Here is a 16,164-nt window from a genome sequence, read left to right as displayed (position 1 = left end):
TCCACCGACCTTTGACCGGGTGTGAAAAGAACTACTGACTTGCTAGCTGCTCCTCCCCGAAGCAGCAAAGAACACCAAACCATAACAGCCCCACCACAGTGCTTCGCAGCAGTTTGAGTTTATAACCTTTGTTTATATTTTTAGCACAAAGAGAAATGAAATCTGTGTTTGGTGGATTATTTACTCACCTTCAATAATACAATTAGTGTTGTTTTATATATTGTTGGAAAGCCTGATTAATCATCGATGTATAATACAATAACTGTTGAATTAATTCTGAACATATGAACAGTTATGGCAAAAGTGAGCCATGTGGAAGAAAATAGGAGAAGTGCGAAAACAGAAAGGCCTTAGCTGGTCCTGGGAAAGCTTAGTTCATGTCCTGGTGTCACAAAGGTTTGCTCACAATAAAATCAAGCCTGTTTGAGTCCGACTTTCCTCCTTTGACTCATCTAATTTTTCCTCAATCCATGACAGTCTGCTTAATGTAGAAGTCTGATGCTGACTAACCAGTCACAACATAGACAGGCATGAAAGATTTATAGTTGCTTCACATTTCTTCTTTGGCTCAACTTAACGTTTGCATCATTGCCTTTAAATCTGCTGCTCGGCATACAGCTGGACGGACATCTCACATCTTTACATCAGCTTGCTGCCAGAACTTTCTGTGTGCCATCTGTGTGCTGTAAGATGAGTTGCCAAAAATCTGCCTCTACAGCACAACTTCACACTGATTAATGTGTGTCTATGGAGCTAAACATTTACAAAAGACACATTACAACATTTTACATTCAGGTGAACATAAACTAAGCTGGATGAGAGCAGAATGTGGTATATTAGTAAATTAATGTAAATCCATTTAGATATTGTGCTTTAATCTTAGAATTAGACTAATGCAGCCTCAGATTAACAGCAGCACACAACGTACAATATCACTTCAACCTGAGATTGTTGTTGAGATTCTACAGAGAGAAAGATTCTTCACAATTCTGCCAGTCTTCCCAGGAGTGGGCATCCCCAGTAAGGTCAGCCCAAGATCAGACAATAACACGCTCAGAGAAACTGCGAAAAAACTCCAAGAGCTCCATCTCAGACTCTCCAGGCCTCAGTTAGCAAGAGAAATGTTAAAGTTCATGACAAGCAGTTAGAAAAAGACTGAACAAGTTTGGCTTGCTTGGAAGGGTTACAGGAGAAAGACTCTGATCTCGCACATCAGCACAAACACCTCATACCAACTGTCAGCACGGTGGTGGAGGGATGATGATCTGGGCTTGTTCTGCAGCTACAAGACTTGGAGGTCATTGACTGGACCATGAACTCCTCAGGATAGCAAAGTATTCTAGAGTCAGTCCATCTGTCTGGCAGCTAAAGTTTAGCTGAAACTGGTTCATGCAGCAGGACGATGATTCCAAACACAGCAGCAGATCTACAACAGAAAGGCTGGAAAAGAAAAGAATCAGGCTGCTGACATGATCCAGTCAAAGTCCAGACCTGAACCTGACTGAAATGCTGTGGTGAAAATACCAAGCAAGGTACTATTCATCGGCTGTGTAAAACTATTACACAGCTCATGTGACATTTTTCCTGTTTCTCTAAATTACCACCTATAAAATAATATATATGGATGAGTTTGGTTTTCATGTAACAGAGAAGAGGAACAGTCTAGTTTTTGTCCCGATCATGTCGCGGGACCAGCTCTAAACCTTCAAAAAGAGGGTGCATACAGCCCACATGTGCTTTGTGGGCTTGGAGAAGGGGATCTAGGTGTTGACATGGTGCAGTCAAAGTCCAGACCGTAAACTGATTGAAATGCTGTGGGCAGAGAGCTGCAGAAACCAATGCTGCAAACCTCACTGAACTAAAGTAACATTGGAGAGAAGAGTGGAACAAAATTCCTCCACAACCTTGAGAGAGACTGAAAATGTCAGTGAACCATTACTTCATCTTACTGCAGCTGGAGGAGCTTCAAGCTGCTCAATCATAACATGGACTTCTTCTGAATTTTAGTTCAGACTAAATATTGACAAAGTGTAATTTGTCATTTGTTGTTGTTCATCTTGGTTGTAAATCAAAGATGTACCTTCTATCTCAGATGACTGTATCTGCAGTACACCTACACATTCTTCACTTGTTTGGCTTTAAAGTAGAAAGTATGAATGACTGGTGGGAGAAAGCCACTGTGAATTTTACACCACCATTTCCCGCTTCCTGTTTCCTGCAGACTCTGTGTTCCTGGATTTTGTGGGACCTTACAAGTCTGCTGATGTGCTTGCCCTGATTCGCAGGCAAAATCCTAAATGTGATGAGGGAGAGTGTATCTGCCGCCATCAACTTACAAGCACTTTCTCTGTCCTTCTCCTCCTCCTTCCTCAGAGGCTGTTGCCATGACAACACAGCATTTACTCCTCCTCCTCCTACCACCACTACCCCTACAACCCACCTTCACCACCATGTCTTGTTTCCATGTTCCCAAATATCACAGACACACCGGAATGGGGGGGGGGGGGGGGCACATGACACTGTATGTGATTTATTAAGTGACATGTTGTGTGTGTGTGTGTGTGTGTGTGTGTGTGTGTGTGTGTGTGTGTGTGTATGCGCTAATAAGCAGGTCAGATGAATGATTACACTATCAATTAACAAGAATGATATCATCTAACTCTGCTGTCTAACAGCACTGAGTGAGTTACAGGGTGGGTACGGTGAGCCAGAGGGGATAAGTGTTGTCATGGGATTTACAGTTTATGTGACCGGCTGTGTTTAAACTGGATGGCAGGTGATTTAAGAAATGATGTAATGCAATCACAATTTCTAACTCTAAAAAGATTACCTGAAATGTCTCAAAGAGTAATTTAATGCCAGACGGTGAATTAAAACTGAAGAGAACCAGAAAGTCCAAACAACCCAGAGTCCTTTGAATCAGCCGATGGATCTGCTTGGTGGGGTAAACCAATTTCTGTTGCGTTACTACAATGACCCATACTCTTACCAGGTTGGTGGCGTGCCAGCTTGATAGCCAGAAGCTTCGGCTGCGTAATAGTGTAACTTCATAGAAGTGAAACGGCTTCTTTGAGTAATAACAGCAAAGAATGCAACACAAAAACAAAGGAGAACGGTGAATGAGGTCCTACTCCAAGTGCAGAAGTATTTCAGGATTTTGTTTACAATAGTGAGAAGAATGGAGCAAGAGATCAATGTGACGTCTGCAGTGATGTGGACTCTGCATCGGTCTGTTATGGTGAAGAAGGAGTTGAGGTATGTTCCTACCCTACACTACGGACTTGTTGTTTTTAATGTACTTTTTAATGCTTCTGCACCCTGCTATAATGTTTTTAGTGTTTCATGTAATGCACTTTGAATGGCTTGTACATGAAATCTGCTATATAAATAAACCTGCCTTGTCTGTCTCTGGTCATGAGCCGTGGGGTTGTGACCGAAAGAGCGAGACTGCAGATGTGCAATACTTAGACTTTCAAAGGGAAGACAGGTTGTCTTGATGAAATGATAGAAAATCCCCCAAATCCATTTTAAATCCAATGAAAATTTCCAAAAATCAGTGAGCCCTTTAATGTTTTTGCAAATGTCTTCTCTTGGGTTTATTCTGCAACTGAAGCTGCTGCTGAGACCAGTTCATAAAAATGTTCCTCCTTTTTAAATTACAAATTTCAATTGTGTAAATCCAAGATGGAGGCCTGAACACTACAGCACTTAATGAAAGTTTCTTACATGCGTCATGTTGTGAGTCATGTTGCTGACGCAGCCATGGATTAAGAGCAATTGATGAGCAATCAATAAACTGCTGATCTATGGCCTTGATAGGTCCCAACATATTGATCTGGAGACATTTCATCTGGCAGCATCTTGAAGGCGTTAAATACATCTAAAGTGGAGGTTGAGATTATCACCGTTATCACAGTCAGGCTTCTGCGTTCGGAGGTAGATGGATTCACAGCTTCCAGGAACAGTGAGGCTCGTCAATAACACATCGATGCAGGTAGCTGCAGCAACTTTAGCAACATTTACAACAAGATAAATTTAAGTTACACGACTACATCTGCTGACCAGGAGCTGTGAAAATCAGAGGCTGCAGCACATCTGAGAGTTTGCTGAGAGTGTACATATATAGCACCTTGTGTCTTGTGTGAAGTGACCTCATTAAAAAAAAGCCCATGAGTTCATCTTCACTGGGCCTCCTGCCTGCCCTGCTTACACTGCTGCAGAGTGGTGCTGGAAACATGTTTAGCTCAGGACTATTAGGAAACAGTCAGTGCTGATGAGGTGCTTTCAATTCACCTGTGATTAATAAATGAGTTTAGACTTTCAGCTCACACACACACACACACCAGCATCACAGGAGAGGCAAGAATTCACCATCAGAATCTGTGGACACAAAAGGTTTTGTTTGTTTGTTTGTTGCTGTGACACAAACGTCATGGGTTTGTTTACGAATCAAACACTCTGCAGACTCCAGCTGAGCATCGACCACTTGGCAAGACTCTGCTCCCAGGACGATGATCTGACGAGCAATGGGGTGAAAACACACACCTGGAGCTGCAGCACTGCTGACTGAGCTCATTTACACCTCTGTTATCATCATCAGCACACAGAGGATGAGATGTCAGCGGCTGTTTACAGAAAGAGGGTCAGGGAGCAGGTAGGAGGGGGATGGCCGGTATCTGAAATTAAAATCAAACCAACATTGTGCCAAATTCGGATTTTCTGTAAATTGAAAAAGACGGATGACAAGAAGCTCCAGTAAGGTAGAAATGCATAAAACTTATAACTTTTAAAGTTTCTTATTGCTTTTAATGCGAGCAAATGAATTATAATTACAGAAACGAAAGATATGCAAGTATTTAAGAATGAAACTGCCAGTGGAGTATTTTTATCACCGCTTAGTGCGCGGTAATGTGAGCTCTCAGGCAAGGCACTGCCTGCTTTCATATGGTCAGAGTTTCAAAAGTTATTGGGTGGAATTTATGTTCAAAATTAATTTTACACAGTAAAACTCTACCTGTGATCTTAAAGGCTTAAAGGTACACTGTTTAAGAAGAATCTACAGGTAAAGATGGCCAAGCACAGATGTGAATGGATGGTCATCAGTAGCTAAAACTCTTCCAGTTGTGTTTTCATCATGTTAGTGGATGGAATGGCCTCAGATGCAACAATGGCTGAACCACAGGTAACTACTTCAACATAGTATACATGTGTACTGTCTTCTCTAATGGTCCTTTTAAGGTGTTACTTATCCCAAACAGTGCTCTAGCACCTATCACATAAAGCCAGTTCTGCAGTTTCAAAGCTTTACGTTTGTCCATTTAGAGACACCACAGTGAAAAAAGGCAGCTGCCATGTATGTGGACCCATAGCAAGTTGAAAAAAATGGATCATTCTAAGAGAATAAAAACATAACAGCTAGTTTAGTAAAGTGATTAAATATCAACAGAATTGGTTTTTAAAGATATCCAAGGTCTTTATGTATTTGAGAATTCTTTCTAATCTAACAAACTTATCGGTTGCATCAGGCTTCATGGAGAAGTATATCTGAGTATCATCTGTATAGCAATTAAAATTTATACCCTGCTGGCTAATAATGTTACTCAATGGAAATGTACAACTTGAAGAGCCCAGGTCCAAGCATAGACCGTTTGTCTTGTTTGTAAGGGTGATAGGGCGACATGCCACCGAAGGAAAAGGAGAAAAAAATAAATATACCCCCTTGTAAGCTTTCTGAACACTTTGGTCTGGCGGTATGTCACTGAGGTCATGCTACTGTCACGAATGGTGGCAGAGGTGAGGACCCAAATGCAGGTAGAATCAGGCAGGAGGCAGAATCGGTGCAGATAAAAGGGCTTATTTTCAAAACACAGGACAGGGAACCACACATGACAGGGAGTTAACCAAAAGGATCTGACAACCACAACTGAAAACCATGGGGTTTTTATACAGAGTGGGAATAATCAGGAGCAGGTGAAGTCAATGGGTGATCAGACCAGGTGAACTAATGAGGCAGGAACAGAACACAGAGCACATGAAGGAAAGCTACCAACAGGAAACTAAACAGAACACCAAAAACCTAAACCATGATCTTTACAGGAACTAAACATGACAAAAACCAGAACTATAAACCAAAATCATGACAAAACTAAAACATGACACAAACCACGATCAAGAGGTTTTAAACAGAACCCAAACCCAAAAACAGCCCATGATCATGACAGCTACTTGAGTATCCCCCCTCCCCCCCTCCCCTTTTCGGGATGATTTTTGACCTATCTGAAATCGCCTCAACTGCTCTCATTATCTTTCATGTAAAAGTTTTTGTTTTTTTTCAAATAGTAGGCACTACAGTGAGGGCTTGCACTTGCATGCTTTTATCATACGTATCATCCAGCCTGGCAGTTGTGTGGACTTGCTGCATCCAAGTTCAAAGGTAGCTAATTGTCAGAGCAATTCCCTCCACCAAGACCAAATCTGAACATCAAGAAAGGTTCCATAAAAGTTGGGAAATCTCATAAATCATCATAATTTTTTGCAGCAGTGGTTTGAACCGAAAAACTGGCCAATGGGCTGTGAGGTAGCCAGCGCATTGTTCTTCTACCTGTGTATTTTGTTTTCTGTTCCACCCTGAAGGTGGTACGACGGCTGCCATCTTGTGGACAATTACAGAAGTTATTAACATGCACCATCTGACTGAAAAGTTAAAGAAACAAAAGTTGTCCAAGATTCATATGGACAGTTGTTTAAAGTTTTCAACTTTTGGCCGTGTGAACATGGCTACTGAATTGGATGAGAGCTATGGTAGCAGTTCGCGTTTACAATGATGAGGTGAGCAGAAACCGACGCTTCCTGGCTCGACTCATTGAGTGTGTGAAGTTTTGAGGAGGGTTTGAGTTGTTTGAGTGTTGGGACGAAAGTGAGGGCTCATTTCTTGTGGATTAGTCAACTTGGTGGTGTTGTTGAATGAGGTATTTGAGGAGCACCTGAAACTGCTGTTTTCAAGGGACAGTCAAAAACCATGCAGAACGAATGTTAGCTTGTCATCAGGAGTCGCGTCACAGAGGTCAAGTCTGCAAAGTTTGTAGCCATCCAAGCTGATGAAACCACCGGTTTCAACACAGACGCAGCTGGTGCTTGTGGTGAGGTACGTCGATGTGCAGCAAATGATGCAAGTATGCTATTTTGAGATTTTCCTGTTGCGGCTGCAACATCTAATCCAATTTCCAGCGTATTGTTGGACAGAATGAACGGACTGTTTTCCGGTGATGACAAGGAGAAACTCAGTGCAAGCATATGAGTTTTTTTCAACAGGTTTTTCAGCACGTTCAGCTCTCAGCTGCCTGGTATCTCCACTTCACACCCTGACTTCCACACACCCCAACTGTTTGTAGAGTGGACTAGCAGGAATCACGTGGATCTGAATATCACAAACTGTTTGCACAATTAATCATTCAATGCTGAATGTTGCACAGTTTATGTAGCACGCTGCACATTATGTACACAGATTACTTTACTTTACTTATATTTTACCTATAGTTTATATTTATGTTTACTCTTCTGCATGCTCTTCTTAAATTAGTCTTTTCTACTTACTTTGAATATTTACGGCATTCGGTGTGGACGGCAAAGCAAGAATTTCACTGTACAGGGAAACCTGTTTCCTTACTGTGCATGTGACAATAAATGCTTTGAATCCTTTGATAGACTTCCAGAGAACAGGACTCCTCTAACTCCAGACCTATAAGTACCAGGGAGGGACCATCGACCACCAACTGGACTGGAAATCCAACACAGATGCTGTGTACCAGAAGGAGATGAGCAGGCTCTACTCCTTGAGACGGCTCAGATCCTTCAATGTCTGCAGCAAAATGTTGGAGATCTTTCATCAGCCTGTCGTCTCCAGTGTGCTTTTCTTTGCTGCTGTGCGCTGGGAAGCAGCATCAGAGCAGCAACACTGGCAGACAGAGCAAACTTATAAAGAAGGCTGGCTCTGTCATTGGCTACAAGCTGGCCAGTTCTGAAACTGTGGTGGAGAGGTGGTCGCTGAACAAACTGGTTCCCATCATGGAGCCCAACCATCCTCTCCACCACACACTGGTCAGACAGCGGAGCTGCTGCTCTACCAGACTGAGAAGCTTCACTGTCGTACAGACAGATACAGGAAATCTTTCATGCCTCATACCATCACTCAGCTCTGGCAGACGGGGATGAGCTGCTTAGACACCAGGCTCTACCTGCTGCTTTTATTCATTTGCCATTTTATTCTACTTTTTAAATTCTATTTTGGTTTTTACATTCTTATTTAAATGTATATATTTCTATAGCTTATCCTTGTTACTTATTCTCTCTTGTTCTGTCGATTTGTATATGTTGTACAGAGAATTGTATATTTTGTTTATTTCTGGTATTTAATTTGTATGTTTGTTTTGCTGCTTTATTTTTGTTATCCGAGTCTTTGCACCAATGCGTGCTGCTGCAACCCCTAACTTCCCAGCTTTGCGATCAATAAAAGTATCTATCCATCTATGATGGAGCCAGAGCGATTAGAGAAGAGCAGGCTAGTGTGCAGCAGAAGGTGCGTGAGCATTTAAAAATGCTCATTATGCACATAAGCTAAATGTGATTATGCAGTCACTTCTTACATCCCAGTGATGGTTTTTTCTCATCTGGGTGGTAGCATTCTTTTGACCAGAGTGTTGCAAGAAGGTTACCAAGAGCTTCAGCCACAAGATGAAACTTCAACAGCAGAACTGTCAACACTGTACGAAAACCGAGATGAGCTCATACAGTGTTTTAAGACCATCAGGGCATCTAGTTCTTTGGACATCAACAAGCTGAGGGAGGCATCTGACTTCCTGAGGATGCTGCAGGATGAGGGTTTCCAGTTATTTCTGGGGCTGTTCCACAAAAATCATGCATCACGTTGACATATTGCACCAGAAGGAGGACATTGATGAACAAATGGAGGGCATGATCAAACATGCCCTCCAGAATTTCACAAGCAGTGTGCAGATTATAAGGTAAGATCAGAGCACAAGTCTTCTCAATAAAGAAAACTTTGTCACAATGATTAAAAAAAGTTGTAGGGCTGTAATAGTATTGTTGAAAGATAACTTTATTACAAAGAAATACAGCAACCTTTTCTTATGATTTCTGATACGATACGCTTTGATATTTAGATGCACAGAACAGAAATTGTTGGTCTGCCCTCAGAGATTCATCTCAACAGCAGCAGCAAGAAGCTACAGGAGCGTCAAGACCAAAGAGAGCCTTGGGAGACAAGGAGAAGCAGAGACTCTAAAGAAGTCTGTGACACAATTAGGGCTGATTAGTCGATTAGTCATGATTACATCAACTATCAAACTTTTATACAATATATTTTTATATATTATATTATATATATAATATATTTGTATATATTTTATACAAATTTATTAGTGTTCATGTTTGTTCAGAGTCATTTAATAGATTTTATACCAGGGTCTGGGTGAATACTCGATTCTGATTGGCTGGAGGGTGTCCATTAAAAAGTGATAATGGACACCTATAAAAGAAGTTCCGGTCAAATAGACTTGTTGTAAATTATTGCGCTGACTAAACAGTAGTTGGTAACCGTGGCAACAGAAATTCAGACGATGGGCTGCAGACGCTCCAGATCATGTCTGCGCTGCGCATTGCTGTGAAAGCAGGTGCAGGCCTATTGGGCTCCGTCAGTCCAGGACAGACGAGTATGGAGCAACATTTTGTCGTCCCGCAATGTCCCAACCAGCAGTGGTCAGGGTCCACAAACGTTAAATCTCCGTCCTTCAAACGCCACTATGGACATGCCAGTATCTTTATGAAATAACACGATCAACAGCAACGTTGCATTTAATTTTAAATAAGTCATCACCTGTCTTTCTGTCTTGATTACCTAGACTACCTTAGATAATATTATAAAATGATTTAGGATGGACCTACTGGCTTGATACACATTTAATGATACAGAGTAATTGGTGGATAATATTTCTTGCAATAGAAACGATTTAGGAAACTATCTGTGGACTTTGTTTGAAACAAAATGTCGCATTATCCTCTGGACACACACAAGCTGTAAGAGCTGCACCCGCCCTCTGAAATGATTCTTTGTGTCACGTAACATAACGTTAAGCAATCATCTCACTTCCCTCCACTGATCAGGTCTAATACAACAGCAGCCGTCGCCTGAGCTGCAGGTTCTGTGTTAGAGACGGTTAAGAGTCGCCGCTGGAGACACGGCAGATCAGAGCAGCCTAAAGGCTTATTGAACGATGTAGGAAACTATCTGTGGATTTGACTGTTTCAAACAAAATGTTGCATCATCCTCTGAACACACACAAGCTGTAAGAGCTGCACCTGCCCTCTAAAATGTTTGTGTCACGTAACATAACTGTGGCCGACCGAGCTGCAGGTTCTGTGTCAGAGCCGGTTACCTTGGCAACGCGTCACAATGAGTGTGGGGATAATGCCCTTCGCGGAGGCAACCGCTTCGCGTGGAACGGTTCATGCCTCCATGTCGTCCATTAATTTATGATAATGGACACCTCGTCGGGCATTATCCCTTACTTATATGTATTCAAAGAAATTATGTTCTCCACGTTCTACATTAGTCTCCAAAAAAAGTTTAACATGATATAAAAAAGCTTCAAAAACTCATTTGATGTAAATCTGGCTATTTCGTGTTTTTTGCATTTCAGGTTTGACCTTGACATCATCTGTTTGTTTAGTCTTTATGTGACAAACACTTCTGGGTTTCCATAATTCTGCTTCTTTTACAGTCAAAAGTTTCCCCTTGAATGTGACGGTTGAACTTATTTATCTGTTATCTGTCTTTTTTCTGTTAGCCTATTGGTTCTTTATAGTTCATTGTTGAATGAGTGCCCTTGCTTTTTATTTGCACTGAAAGTAATTTAAACTACTGATTAGTCAATCCATACAAATAACCTGCAAATTTTTTATTGCAAGCCTATTTTTTTTGTTTAGTCTTGAGGAATTTTAAATGTGTTCATATACTGTTTATTAGTTCCTTTATGTACACAGCTGATCTTGCACTTTACGTCTTAAATTGCAAACTTTAAACACGATAAATAAATAGTGTTTTAGAATTATATGCAGTTCCCTTCTTTATTTATGGTAAAACATTTATCTCTCCTTGTTTGAAGGAAGTTGATCACGTTTCTCCTGTTGATAATTTAATAAATTTATCATTCACTGAAGAGCCAAATTAATTTTATTTATGAAGACTCCATATGCTGGCTCTAGCTCATGGTATTTAGTTTACAGGAGGAAAAGGAAAATCTCACTGCGAGTTGAACAGGTAACCTTTCAGGAACTGCCACTGGGTCCTACAGAATTCCGAGGAACTCCATGACACACTTTGATGTATGGATAAGTCTTATTATTTACATTAACAAACTGAAATCTATCAGATAAATATAACTTAAACCAGCCTAATGCAGTACCTTTAATCCCAGTTAAATTTCTGATGTAGCCTTGTAGATAAAGCCCCTTTTCAGGTATTTACAGGAAGAAAAAAGGTTTATCAGGTTTTTAAATGGTTTTTCACTGGTTGCTAAAATTGAAAAAAAGTTGCTAAATGCATTTAAAAATATCACTACATTTGTTGACAAAACCAAATAGGTGATTTTCAGGCTTTTCATACTTTCCATTGATCTGGCCTATGCCTGACGAGCAGCTGTGATGGCAGAGCATGTGTCCTCAGGTGGAACGGTAACTGTAGCTGTGATGTGATACACCTCACTTGACTTGCTTTCTTATTTTGCACGAATGGTAAATTAAAAATTTAACATTAGTCAAATTACAATCTTTGTCCTGCTTGGAACCTTTGGTTACGACAATTCTCTGACATATTTACCATCTACCTAAACATAGCTTCAGGCCACACCTAATCCCCTCTACCAATCCTCAAACTACTCAACAACAACTAAAGAAGCCCTCCTCAGATCCAAATCCAGCACCTAAAAGTTGTGCTGGAACAGACCTGATCCACGAACTCTGCCATGTGGAACAATACTATTGTGACACTAGTTGATTCACCAATGGCTCCAATTACACTCTTAAAGAATCATTTACCAAAAACAACTTCAGGAAAACCAGTGTGCGTGAGCAACGTGCATTCTCTTCCTGCCTCTTAACTAAGAAGCAGTGTTTGTTAGTGGATGAACAAAAGCTAAAATCAGCAAAGATTCAATCCCAATGACAGTAGAATGGAATTAACAGACTTTTTATTAATGCCAGGAACTTGATCAAACGGCCCCATAACCACACACCTTTAACTTGGTAATGTATGCAGACTAATTTCTTGGGTTAGCTGCAGGAGGAAGAAAGAAGAATACATTTAAAAAAAAAAAAAAAAATGAGTATATCGGACAAAATGATGCATTCTCTTTTAATTCCCTTTTTTCCTACAGATCTGACTCCTCTGATTCCTCCACTCCCACACTGCAGAAATAACACCATTCTCCCTGGTCATTACCATAACTGTCTTCCATCAGTCTTCTCCTCTTGAGTCAATGGAATGTAACAATTGTTTTTTTTTTTTAAAAAGATGGGTCCGACGTCCTCACAATCACAGTTGTATCTTAAAGGGATTATTATCATTATTACTGCTATAATAATTATTATGGAGAAAATCAAAGTGAAGGGAAAATTACACATCCCTGTCACTTAGTTTGGTGCCTCCTTGGAATGAAATAATGTGATTCACTGAGACAATCAGATCTGCAGGGTACAGTTACATCACAGTACCAGCTCAGAGTAGATATTTCCAACTTTCCAACATCTTTATTTCCACTCACACCTTCACATCATGATGAAGCTTCAGAAAGCACAACAGTTCACAAACAAACTTGTAAATGCTGGTAAAAAAAAATCACCTATATGGGCAGCATTTGTTAAAGTTAGCCTCCACAATCTTAAAAAAAACATAAAGATAGAAAGAACAGAGTAACAATGAAGCCCAGTGCTCGTGAATCTCATTTGTTTATCATTGGCAGTTTGGCTGCAGACAAATGAAATGTCGGTATTTGACATTAAAACTGCCAGTTATGCATGACTCTAGCAGATTAGTGTGTGCTAATGTGAGATCTCAGGCTTGGCCCTGTGTCATTTACTTGTAAGAAATCAACTTGTTTGTGCAACTATTACTTTGATATGCATCTGTCTAGTTTTAGTAATTATGACCTCCCATTACAAGGTGGTGTCACTTCACCAAGCAGGTTGCAAAGTGAAAGAAAAAACAACAGAATAACAGTTCACTGTTTCTAGGCTCTGGTTCAGCGTGTGTCAGGCTGTGAGGTTTGATGGCAATGGGGTTCACGTATAAAAAAAACATACAGAGCTAAATAAAAAAAAGGTTCTGAGTAGAACCCCTTTAAGATAATAAATGAAAATGAGGTCCAGTGCAACCTCTGCCAGGCAAAGCTGGCATGTCATACGGTTACCATGACAATGAGAGCAAAGCAAGCAACAAAAGTTCCATCCACAAATCAGCAATGGCCACCTTTGTCACCAGAAGAAGTATGTTTAATATTTGAGTGGACCTTATCTCAAAGATGATAGCTACAGAAATGCTTCCATTCACTGTTGAAGATTTTCAAAATTTGAGGGAATTAGTTGAACCTGACTTTACAGTCCTATTAAGACAAAACATCAGCACAAGACTGAAGAAACTGATGATGCTGTAGGTTAGCTGAACGCTCAGTTAGCAAGTGTTGAAAGCTCATCTCTCACAACAGATTCAAACATACAGAGCTGTTCTTCAGACCAAAGCCATGTCAGAGCGGCAGACCACTGAAAACTTAATGGATGTGTTTTCCATAGCTTGTGTTTTCTGTGGGGTGGGGGTGTTTGAAGCAAAAACAAATCATTTGCAGTGATTTATAGTATTTTTACATGAAGTGGCTATTCATGCTCTCACGTGGTTATAAAGTGCTTAAAGGATAATTGCTTGTAATTTGTGTTTAAATTGAAGTTTTACATGGTAGTGCAAAGTGATTGATCTCAGAGGTGTATCCCATCTATGAGAGGAGTGGAGTGGAGTGGCTCACTCGCTGCTCTGAACATAGCTGTACAATCATGGCTGAAAAGGGAGCTGTAGTACTCTGTCTTTGTAAAATTTTGATCAAAGCATGTCAAAGACATTACATTAATACCAGAGGAAACAATGTCAGCTTAAGTTAGAGCCCTTTGTAATCGTACAAACTCTGACGAGATCCCTGCAACTTTACCTAAAGTTTAGAAAATGACAGTAATCATATTCTTATTGGTTTTTTCTGTTTTAACTTTGTTGTATATAAAGCTTTATGGCAAAATGTTCCACTGTTCCAAACTGTTGAACACATTTCTACATTTGGAAGACTGTGCTTCCTTACAAACTAGCTAGCTAGAAGATATTCAGCTTGACATCCGCACGTCTTGGTTTTCTTCGTGTCTTTCGTCTATCACTGCTGAGGCCTTGCAGCTTGACGACACTGACAGTGTGTCTCCACTGGCACTAAAGTAGAGAAAATTAATATGTGACAGAAGTTTGAGAAGCTGCCTGATGGCCTCCAAATGTTTGAGCAACTTCATTACAATCTGGATCCTTTATTGCATCTATGTGCACTCGTGTTTTTCCTGCTTCAGCTTCATGTACATCTAAATAAACGTGTGTGAGGGTGTGTAGCATTTTGCTGCATCATGCCCTGTATGAAATTACTCAGAAAGCAGTGTGGGCAGCTCTGCACCATACTGTCATGCCTGCATGCCATAATCAGCCCCAGTGCAGTGTGGGATTTTTTGGCTTGTGCTCAGTTGGTTGAAGAGGCAGCGAGCTGCCGTTTGTGTTGTGTGATTTCATAACAAATCAGCCTTGTCAGACCTCATCTTTGTTCTGGGCCTGTTACATCATTTGTGAGCTGGAGGTCACCTTTTTCTCACAATTTCAGCTGTACCTGAACATTTCATGAGTCAGGACTTTGATGCCACAAGATGCCTTAAATGATTCCCGATCTGGAAGTCTGAGTCACACTTTGTGTACCACCCTGCACAATCTGCCTTACTTTTTGGCTGCACATTTCAGCGCTCCAAAGTGATAGTACTATTTGATCTGTCTCCATGAGTCATCGCTGCGTTTCCTCAGCCTTCATTTCTGCAGCTCTATCGGGAGCGTCTTTTTCTGCATGTGTCTGCAGTGATGCTCTATTTTCCAAACATTGGTGTGAGCTTAGCAAAGCCCTGAGTGCTCTGAGCACGGACCGAGGTTAAAACCATTTCAGCTGTTGGTGAGTGTTCTCCTTCAAATAGGTTTTCTACTGTTGCATAGCAACAGGGACTGCCATAACAAGTGCCTCCTAAAAATATGGGTTCAGTGTTACCAGTTAAAAGGGAACTGCTTGGAGGAGACATGGGACAACTGCAGCCCTACGGCACCTCTAAGCCCTGTGCACAAAGATGTCTGCTCCAAATAGCAGCGAGCGTCCACAGATCTCAACACTAACTGATAGGATGCTTCTAAGATAGTGTTGCCAGGCAACAAACCAAAGTCAAGCCAGCAAAAACAGTTCTGAGTAAAAAAGTATTCAAAGCAAAGAAAAAAAAAAAAAAAAAAAGGATGAAACAAAACATGAGGCCACTGAATGACCTGTAAAGTGGTTACCATGGTGATACAAACTGTACACAACGTCGCTCGCTCTTAACAGAAAGCTTCTTTTGAATATCAAGAACGTTTGCTTCTTAGCAAATGTATCTGTTACATAACACCACTAGTTCTCTGCTCCATCAGTAATCAGTGTTGCTGTAGTTATTTAGTTCATCTGTCTCTGGAGTCTCACATACTCCTGCTCTGATGCAATTTACAAAGTCCCAATGCAACCTTCCACTCTGTAGCCCTATTAGCTGATAAAAGGATGAATATTTAGCAGTTCTGTGCACCAAACAATCACACTCTCTCAGTCAGGAAGAAGGCGCAGGAGCATCACCTGCCTCCTCGGGAAATAAACACTAGTGGTTAACTTTGGCAAGTCACCTCTCCTACGTCTTTCAGTCATTTATGCAGAACAAAACAACATACGCTGCTTGGATCTTTTTGTTGTTTTTGTTTAAGCCAGCAATGATGAAGCAAAAAAGATGTTTCAGGGTCTAATT

The 16,164-nt window shown here is 40.8% G+C and overlaps 1 protein-coding gene across 2 annotated transcripts in view; it reads right to left on the bottom strand.

Moving 5' to 3' along the window:
• LOC121651355 (IQ motif and SEC7 domain-containing protein 2-like) overlaps positions 1-16,164 on the bottom strand; it is a 209,845-nt gene that overhangs the window by 176,750 nt on the left and 16,931 nt on the right. The window lies entirely within an intron of this gene.

This window comes from Melanotaenia boesemani, chromosome 13, assembly GCF_017639745.1.
Source record: "Melanotaenia boesemani isolate fMelBoe1 chromosome 13, fMelBoe1.pri, whole genome shotgun sequence".
NCBI classification, from domain to species: Eukaryota; Metazoa; Chordata; class Actinopteri; order Atheriniformes; family Melanotaeniidae; genus Melanotaenia; species Melanotaenia boesemani.
Note: the sequence above shows the minus strand (reverse complement) of the source record. Positions and strands in the feature narration are given on the sequence as shown.